This window comes from Schistocerca cancellata, chromosome 8 (genome assembly GCF_023864275.1).
Source record: "Schistocerca cancellata isolate TAMUIC-IGC-003103 chromosome 8, iqSchCanc2.1, whole genome shotgun sequence".
Taxonomy (NCBI): domain Eukaryota; kingdom Metazoa; phylum Arthropoda; class Insecta; order Orthoptera; family Acrididae; genus Schistocerca; species Schistocerca cancellata.
This window is the reverse complement of record NC_064633.1, coordinates 483,476,510-483,485,902: the sequence shown is the minus strand read 5'-3', so window position 1 is coordinate 483,485,902 and position 9,393 is coordinate 483,476,510.

Genomic DNA, 9,393 nt, shown 5'->3' with positions numbered 1-9,393 from the left:
CGTACTATAGTGTTTCCCAGGACCGCAGCGCCATCTGTTGTTGAAATTGTAACTACTGTAATTCGAAAGTTTGTCTGCCTGAAAATGTACTGTTGTCCCAAGCATATTGCAACAAACGGCGTATTTCTATCGCTGCTCGTTTAGTTTTTATTGCTGTTTCAAATATACCGGTCATTTTTGAAACACCCTGTACATATGGATATTGAAAGTGTAATACAGTACGTAAGGGACACAAAACTCTAATAGTCATGGGGGCTAGTAATATAGAATACTCTGTTCAAGAATCACTTGGAAAAGGTGAGTGGCATGGGAAGCTTTCAGTTAGATTCCATCAGGGTCACACAGAGATTCTGAAATCACATACTGTTAGGCATACTCAGGAGCAGATAGATTCAGCTCACAATGTAGTAGTGATGAAGAGTGGGGTAAAGTTTACGAATTTCGACAGGAGAATCAATATGCAAAGGAGAGGGATAGGGAAGTACTAGGAAATGGCAAGATACTCTTTAAGTTCACTAAGGCTATAGATACTGCAATAAGAAATAGCTCAATAGGCAGTACAGTTTAAATGCAATGGCCATATCTAAAAAGAGCAATCACAGAAGTTGGAAAGAAAAACATACATACAAGGAAGGTAACTGCGAAGAAATCATGGGTACCATAAGAAATACTTCAGCTGATCAATAAGAGAAGAAAGTATAAAAATGGCCAGGGCAATTCAGGAATACAAAATACAAGTTGCTGATGAATGAAATAAATAAGAAGTACAGGAAAGCTAGGACAAAACGGCTGCATGAAAAATGTGAAGATATTGGAAAAGAAATGATTGAAACTTCCTGGCAGATTAAAACTGTGTGCCCGACCGAGACTCGAACTCGGGACCTTTGCCTTTCGCGGGCAAGTGCTCTACCAACTGAGCTACCGAAGCACAACTCACGGCCGGTACTCACAGCTTTACTTCTGCCAGTACCTCGTCTCCTACCTTCCAAACTTTACAGAAGCTCTCCTGCGAACCTGGTACGGCCGGTACTCACAGCTTTACTTCTGCCAGTACCTCGTCTCCTACCTTCCAAACTTTACAGAAGCTGGTTCGCAGGAGAGCTTCTGTAAAGTTTGGAAGGTAGGAGACGAGGTACTGGCAGAAGTAAAGCTGTGAGTACCGGCCGTGAGTCGTGCTTCGGTAGCTCAGTTGGTAGAGCACTTGCCCGCGAAAGGCAAAGGTCCCGAGTTCGAGTCTCGGTCGGGCACACAGTTGTATCTGCCAGGAAGTTTCATATCAGCGCACACTCCGCTGCAGAGTGAAAATCTCATTCTAAAGAAATGATTGTTAGAACGACTGACACAGCATATAGAGAAGTCAAAACAATGTTTAGGAGTGCAATGAGAATTCCACTGTTAAATGCGTGAACAGTGTATTCTGAAATCTATACTTGCACTAGCATGTATATAAGATATACAGTTACTATTGTAACAAAACCGTATCCATAGTGAGCTGACCTCTAATGGAGGACACTCTGTAAAGAAGGAATCAGGTCAGTCTAGGACTTCAGAGTCTTAGTCCAATCAGTTTCATTCAAAGTCTGCAGCAACGAGGAGTGGACAGCAGCTGGTGAGTGGTAAACTTGATTCAGTTTGTTTCTACATAGTGCTGACAGAGTTGAACGAAAAAGGACTACTGCCCAGGCATGCTGAGTCAGTAGCAGCAAAGGTGTGACAAGTGGACATGTAACTCCTGCAAGTAAATTTGTTGCAGCTCACTCGCTCATGAATCAAGGATAGGGAAAAAGAGGCGATCGTGTTTTATCCATTATGTCAACAACTGTACAATGTTTTTAAGTAAAGGAACTATGTTCACGACATGTAAATAAATTTTAACATATGAAGATCAGGCGAGTATAAATTGAATGTATTCTTAAAAAGGGCGTTTTGAGCTATAATTTGTTGGTCTGATGTGTGGGGAAAGTGGTCTATTCATATCATTGCGTTAGTCCACAAACGTCACGGATGCTGTAGTTTTGCTTTTATGCACCACAAGTGCTGCTGTCACATCACATGATCAGGCAGCTGTTGAGACTAAGGACATACGTGAATCACCAAAGCTTGCCATAGGCTTGTGTAAAGTGCATTTTTTCTGCAACTTGGGAGACATTGCTTACTATAATGGGCTAAGCCATAGTGACTAATTCACCAAACTGCCTGGGCTCCCGTTGGAGCAGCATGTACAGGAATCTTCATTCCGCTCACTTACATCACTGGGAGAGAGATTCCAGATGCGAAGAGCTAGTTTCTATTTACACAGATCTTTGAATCAGTTCAGGAGTGTATCAACCATCTCTAGTTCAGTGTCGCACCACTGTATCTCATCGCCTTTCTTTGTAAGCTATACTGTGACTGGAGACGAAACATGGGTGGCTTATTATACATCTCAGACAGAACAGTAGTCACTTCAGTGGTGTCATACCAATTCCAAATCTGCCAAGACATTCAAGAACACAGTTTTTGGGCAACAATCATTGCCTCAGTGTTTTGGGACCGAAAGGGCACCATTTTTTGTCAAATTTCTGTTCCAGGGAAGACCACCAATGCACAATGATATTGAGAGACCCTAAAAAACTCAAAAGGAGAATTCAGAACAAATAGATGGAAATGCTGTTGCACAACTAAGCTAGTCATTACATAGCCTTTGCCACCATGCCATTCTTGGAATCATTTGATTGTGATACTTTTAACCATTCCCCGTGTTCTGACTTTCCTACAGATTGTCATCTTTTCATTTCCAGATGAGTGAAATTAAATTCTTAACCAACGAGCAGGGGCAGGAGGTGGTTCTTAAGTGGGGGAAGGAGCTGCTGGGAGTTTATCAACGATACCAAAGGAAACTTGAGCCATGGCTCACCTCATGCATTGAACAGGATTGTGATTATGTAGGAAAATAGTTAACAAGTTTATCAACAATACCCTGGAATTTTTTCAAATAAATATAAAAATGTAATACACTTACTTTCTGAACATGTCTTGTACACACACTGCTTTTTTAAGAGGCAACTGGAAGGCCAACACAGAGAATATTCAACAGCCTGCACATCATTACCCAACGTTTGAGGTAACATCACATACAAATGAACGTTCCCTCTCTGAAATACAAAGGTAATTTGAGGGCTGTGTTGTGTCAACATAGGATCCTTAAGCCTACAGTCAACTTTTTAATTGTGGGGTGTCTTCCTCAAAAATGCAACCACTTCATTAGCACCTTCCTGCACGAGGCAGGAACCATTCAGAGGAATGACCAGCAGAATCAGCTGACAAATTCTACTAAGCATACTTCGGATCAGTTGCAGCTTTCATGCATCATGACGGGGATCACAAACTGGATGACCTCAGGTGGCCACCATTTAAATGGGAGAGATGTTGATAACATTTTTATGCACTTCATGGACAGCACAACAATGAGAATCTGAGCATGTTAAAATGCACAGTATTTTCCAGCAGCCAATTTTGATCTCACTGATGTGTTTCATGTAGACTGAGGATTTATGTTGTTTACTTTAAAGTTTCTTTTTTTTAGTTTCATACCACTTTATTCATTTCCTTCTCCCCAAAGTCTATGTCCAAACGCATTCACAGATGTTCAGGCATTATAAATACTTTTTTTTAGCTGTTTGCAGTAAGTATTTCAGTGAAGAAAATATGTTATGATTTACTGTTGCATAGTTGTAGTGTGTAGTTTATGCAAAATATTTCAATAACTGCCCAAACTATCTTATTCAGATACTGAGAGTTTTGCTATTGTGTGCTCGCTGCTGGACTCCAATCAGGATGTCAACTACTGTTGGTTTCACACTGCCAAATCTCGAAGTTGACTATGCCCTTAGATCTTTTGTTTTATCACAACTCCAATCGATCTTTGCTATAACAGTGGCAAGACACCACTATTAGTTCACAGCCTGGCTGGAGTTCAGGAAACTGTTATAAGTTGTAAACAGCAAAATTGACATCACCTAAAGAAGAGTGCTTGGTGTCATATGCATAAAATGAAACAACTTCTGTTCACCACCCGGAAGCACACCAATTGCAATGAGGAAGCCAGAGAGACCACAAATAAAAAAATACTGTAAAAACTTTCTACCTACACTGTTAACAGCAGACAAATTGGTTAGTGGCACAGCTGCCTTTTTTTGTACTTTAAACATATTTTTATATGGCAAAAGGATTTCATGAAAAAAAATTCAAACTGAAAAACTATTCAGAATTAGATTTTCACTCTGCAGTACAGTGTGCGCTGATATGAAACTTCCTGGCAGATTAAAACTGTGTGCCGGACCGAGAGGTAGGAGACGAGGTACTGGCAGAAGAGCCGTGAGGATGGGACGTGAGTCGTGCTTGGGTAGCTCATTTGGTAGAGCACTTGCCTGGGAAAGGCAAAGGTCCTGAAGTAAACTATTATTTGTGACATTTGTTCAGAGCAACAAATAAGTGAACAGTGAACTTACATTTTCCACAACACTAACAATGAATTTTTTTGAGATAATCACTGTGCATTTTCTACACATAGCTTTCTCACGTGTCACCTTAGTATTGTGTAGTTCTTTCATTTTAACACTCTGTACTGCTGTCTACTCCCCTTATTCACTGGTTCGTCTTCATTTTTTATTTATTCTTGATTACAAGGAGTACTTTTTGGCACCTACTTCTCACATATTCATGTCTCATGAGATTCTGCTGGAACTGGTTCTTTTTACATGCACATTTACACACTATACCTAGACACTTTCCACTAAAAACTATTGACAGGTTTAGAGCTCAGAGTCAGGTTCTTTGAAATATCAATGAGTTTAATCACAGAATCAGCGTAGAGCAATGTTTTGGGGGTGCAATACTGCAGCAGGAGAGCAACATTATTTTGGAATAGGTAAGCTTGTTACAGCTGACTTTCTCTAAACGAAGGGAAGATTGGACAGGTTACTTCTGTGATGATATCATTTGCAACAGCAATCTAAGTGCATGTCATTTCAAATGATTAGAGCAAACTTCCCACTATTTTCCGTGACAATTTGGAGAAATCATGGCAAACCTGAATCTTGATAGTAGTCAAGTATTCCAACTCATACCTTCATAAACTCACCTGAATTCAAGTCCAGTACCATACCCACTGTACCAACAATCCAGATAAACTGTCAACACCAATGATTAGATGTTTGAAAAAAAAAAAAAAAAAAAAAAAAAAAAAACATTGTGGCATCCTCCCATTATGCGAACACTTTCTAAAATTTGCTGATTCATGTTCAGTTTCTGAGGGACAGCTTAGAAACCGCTAACAACATTGGATTATGAAACTACTGAAGAAAGAGAAATTTTGCACTAGCAAAAAGTTTTATTTGGTGAAGAGTGTATATTAAAACCATGTTTTCAACCATTTCTTTTCAAACTTTTACAACATAAAAAGTATTACTACCATAAAAGTATCACTGCAGGTGGAGCCCCTCCTGCTAGGACTCAGACAACCTGCCCTTTTTAATATTCCCACTTGCCACCCCTCCCCCTCAAAAAGGATCTATTAGTTCCAAAAACCAAGATAGTGTACGTACTTGTGGGTGTATCAGCAATACTGAAGTTTCATTCCCTGAAGGTAAGCAATGCCCACTAATTTTATCTCATAAAAAAAGATTTAACTTTTATCTTCGATTTAACCCCAAGTTTTTCATAACACAAGCAGGTGTGCAGTGCACTTTGCACTCATGTATAGGATAGCTTTCTTTATCTTATCAAGTCATCTATGATCAAAATCAGTTTACTCTTTGTATAATTAAACGGGAAAAGAAACTTACATAATATGAGCTTAACCACTGTTTTATTAAAAAACGATGAAATAAATTTTCACTGTAACACACTGTTGTCAAGGACATGTGTTGAGACAGTAATGACCCACTCGAAATATTGTGCAGTGCAGTTGCATCAGATCCCATCCAACTGCTCATTCGAACGCTAATTATCCCATACACAACAGCCTCGATGTTGCTCGTTCGTAAGCAGTGTTTTCTGTATGGACTGTATATTTTTCTCTTCTGTCTCAGTTTGTGTTTTATATTACTGCTGCTCACTTGGACATATGACATCACCATTTATCGCTGTGTTACCTGAACCAGTATTGGATGCATGGGTTTGCTGTTGTGAAACAATGAAACCGCACAAAATCAATTTATTTTCGACTGGCATACTTGACGCACGAGCGCACCTGCTCGAAGGTTAATAACATCTGTATTTACAACTACTCTCTACTAACCACAATGAGGTGCATGGCGGATTGTACACCCCATTGTACCAGTTACTAAATTTTCTTCCTGTTCCATTCACGCATGGAGTGCAGGAACAATGATTCTCCGAATGTCTGTGCATGCAGTAATCATTCTCGTCTTACCCTCACGATCCCTTTATAAGCAATACGTAGGGGGTTGCAGACTGTTCCTAGAGTAATCATTTAAAGCCGGTTCTCGAAACTTTATTAAGAGACTTTCTCAGGATAGTTTACATCCATCTTCATGGGTCTGCCAGTTCAGTTCCTCCACCATCTCTGTGACACTCTCCCACACATTAAACAAACCTGACCATTCGAGCTGCCATTCTCTGTTCACGCCAACTATCCCCTGCTAGTCCTATTTGGCATGGGTCCCCACACTCTTTAAGCAACCTTCTAGAACCAGTCGCACAAGTTATTTCTAAGCTCTTCCAATAAACTGAAGTGTACCACCTGCTTTACACATAACTGAACCTGTGATCACTCCGTTTCATATGCCTAAGAAGTATTACACAAATGCATGGGTGTAAATTGGCCAATTCGAACAGTGACTCATTGACAAAATCTTCCCAACTACATTAAGGAGAGATGGCCGACAACTTATCCTTATTCTGCCAATGCTATTTCACTATCTGAATAGGTACACTTTTCTTAAGAATCATAAGTTTTTGGAAAGCGAAATTTTGAATGAATGTACATTACAAAAGTCACAGAACACCTCCAAATATTGTGTTTAACTTCCTTTTGCCTGGCTTAGTGCAGCAATTTTACATGACACGAACTCAATAGATCATCGGAAGCCCACTGCAGAAATATATCTCAAATGTTTGATGGGATATTTCACGTGATCTGGGTGACCAAATCATTAACTCTAATTTTCAAGAAAGTTCTTGAAATCAATGAAGCCAGGTGACATGGTGCATTGTCATCCACAAAAATTCCATCCGTCTGGCAACATGAAGTCTGAATGGCTGCATAAGGTCTTCAAGGTGTCTAACCTCACCATTTCCAGTTAATGACTAGTTGGACCAGGGGACCCAATCCATTCTGTGTAAACACACCCCACACTATTACTGAGCCAGCACCAGCCTGCGAAGTACCTTGTTGATAACTTGGGTACATGGCTTTGTGGAGTCTGCCCCACCCTTAGGCCATACCATCAGCTCTAACCAACTGAAATCTGAACTCATCTCTCCACCCCAATGTTTCCCAGCCTAGGGTCCAACCAATATAGTCACAGCCCCATGAGAGGCAATGCAGGGGATGTGATGGGATGTGATGTGATGGGATGTGATGTGATGTGCTGTGAGCAAAGGCACTCACACCAGTTATCTGCTGCCATAGCCCATTAACGACAAATTTCACTGCAATGGCTAACTGATATATTTGTTGTATGTCCCACATTCATTTCCGCTGTCATTTCACGCAGTATCACTTGTCTGTTAGCACTGACAACTCTACGCAAATGCCACTGTTCTCTTAAATGAAGAACATCGGCCATTGCCTTGTCCATGGAGAGAGGTAATGCCCGAAATATTCTCAGCACAATCTTGACTCTGTGGATATTAGAATACTGAATTCCCTAACAACTTCCGAAATAGAGTGTCCCACACATCTAGCTCTAACTACCATCCCAGAGTCGAACTCTTAATTAATGCTGTGGAACCCATAATATGCCATAAAACTTTTCACGTCTATCACCAGAGAACAAATGAGAGCTCCACCAAGGCACTGCCCTCTTCTATATTGTGGGCACAAAACTACTGCCATGTCCATATCGCTATCCCATGTTTTGTCAACTCTGTATGTCTGCATTTGAAAGTAAAATGAACGAAATACCTCTTAAGATTTCAAACTTTTTTTTTTAATCTTTCACTGGCAAAATGTCACTTTTTTTACCCCTATCATCATAAAACTTTTGGCTCAGTGTTTCTCAACTCACTTGTAATAACTTATTACCACCCTGAGTACAATTTTTTTTATTTCTCAGCCATTTAGAAAAGAAAGTAATGGTACCTGAAAGTTGTAATATATAACTTTGAGAAAAATCAATTTGAAGTTTAATATTGCAATTTTAGTGTAGTGAATTGTGAGAATTACTTACAATTAATATTTTCCTGTACCATACTGATCTGAATCACACTGACTTACCTTCTCTTTGTCTCCTTTTCTGTCTCATTTCTTTTCAGCATTTTAAATCAGCAACTTCTGCTTTGCGGAGTCTCTATTAACACCGAGGATTTTGCAGTATTTCTAATAATTTTATGCCCAATGCTTCCAAAACATTCAGTAAAATCATCATTGCAGCATAAGGTTTCATCATCAACACCAAATCTGAGTGTTGTAATCTGAACAATTTTCAGTAACCAGTTCCAAATGACAGAATTTACACGTTCATTTAAATTTTATTTTCCCCATTAAGACATTTCTTCAACTAAAAAAACTCTAAATTTAGGTTTAATTTCATTCATTACCGCAGCAGGTAAAGAATGTTTGTGGTTATGTGTTGCACTCTTCCTGTACTTGCACAGTCTCACTCAAGTACAAAAAATGCTGACAATTCTCATTTGACGGAAGCTCATGGACAAGGATGGACCGTACACCTTTCTTCACGTTTTCTAAATTCCCAGCACTACTACTTATGGACAAGCCATAATAATTCTGTCCTCAATCAGAGAGTGACCTCTTCCACCTAACTGGACCCGATTCTCTTCTACACACGCACAGTGCATTCAGATTTGTAATTTTTGACAAGGACCGTATGGTGGTTCTGCGCATATCTAGTCATAGCCTTGCTGTCACCATCCCCTCAATATTGTGTTGGATACAAACACCTCTACTTGCTAGTGATCGATAAAAAAACCATGAGAACTCCTGCTACCTCCATCCATCACTTGGGCCAGTATAATTCTTCTGACAGGAGCCTTCATCCTATTTTCCACTTCCACAAGTTATACAGTACTTGCTTAGAATTACTACATTAATTTCCTTGCTGGAATGAAATGATGCTGTCACCACACTATTTAGAGAAGTGGGTCCACATTTCTGCCAGCTGCCATCATCAAAAAGTGCACAAATATCACCACTTTCACTGTAATCAC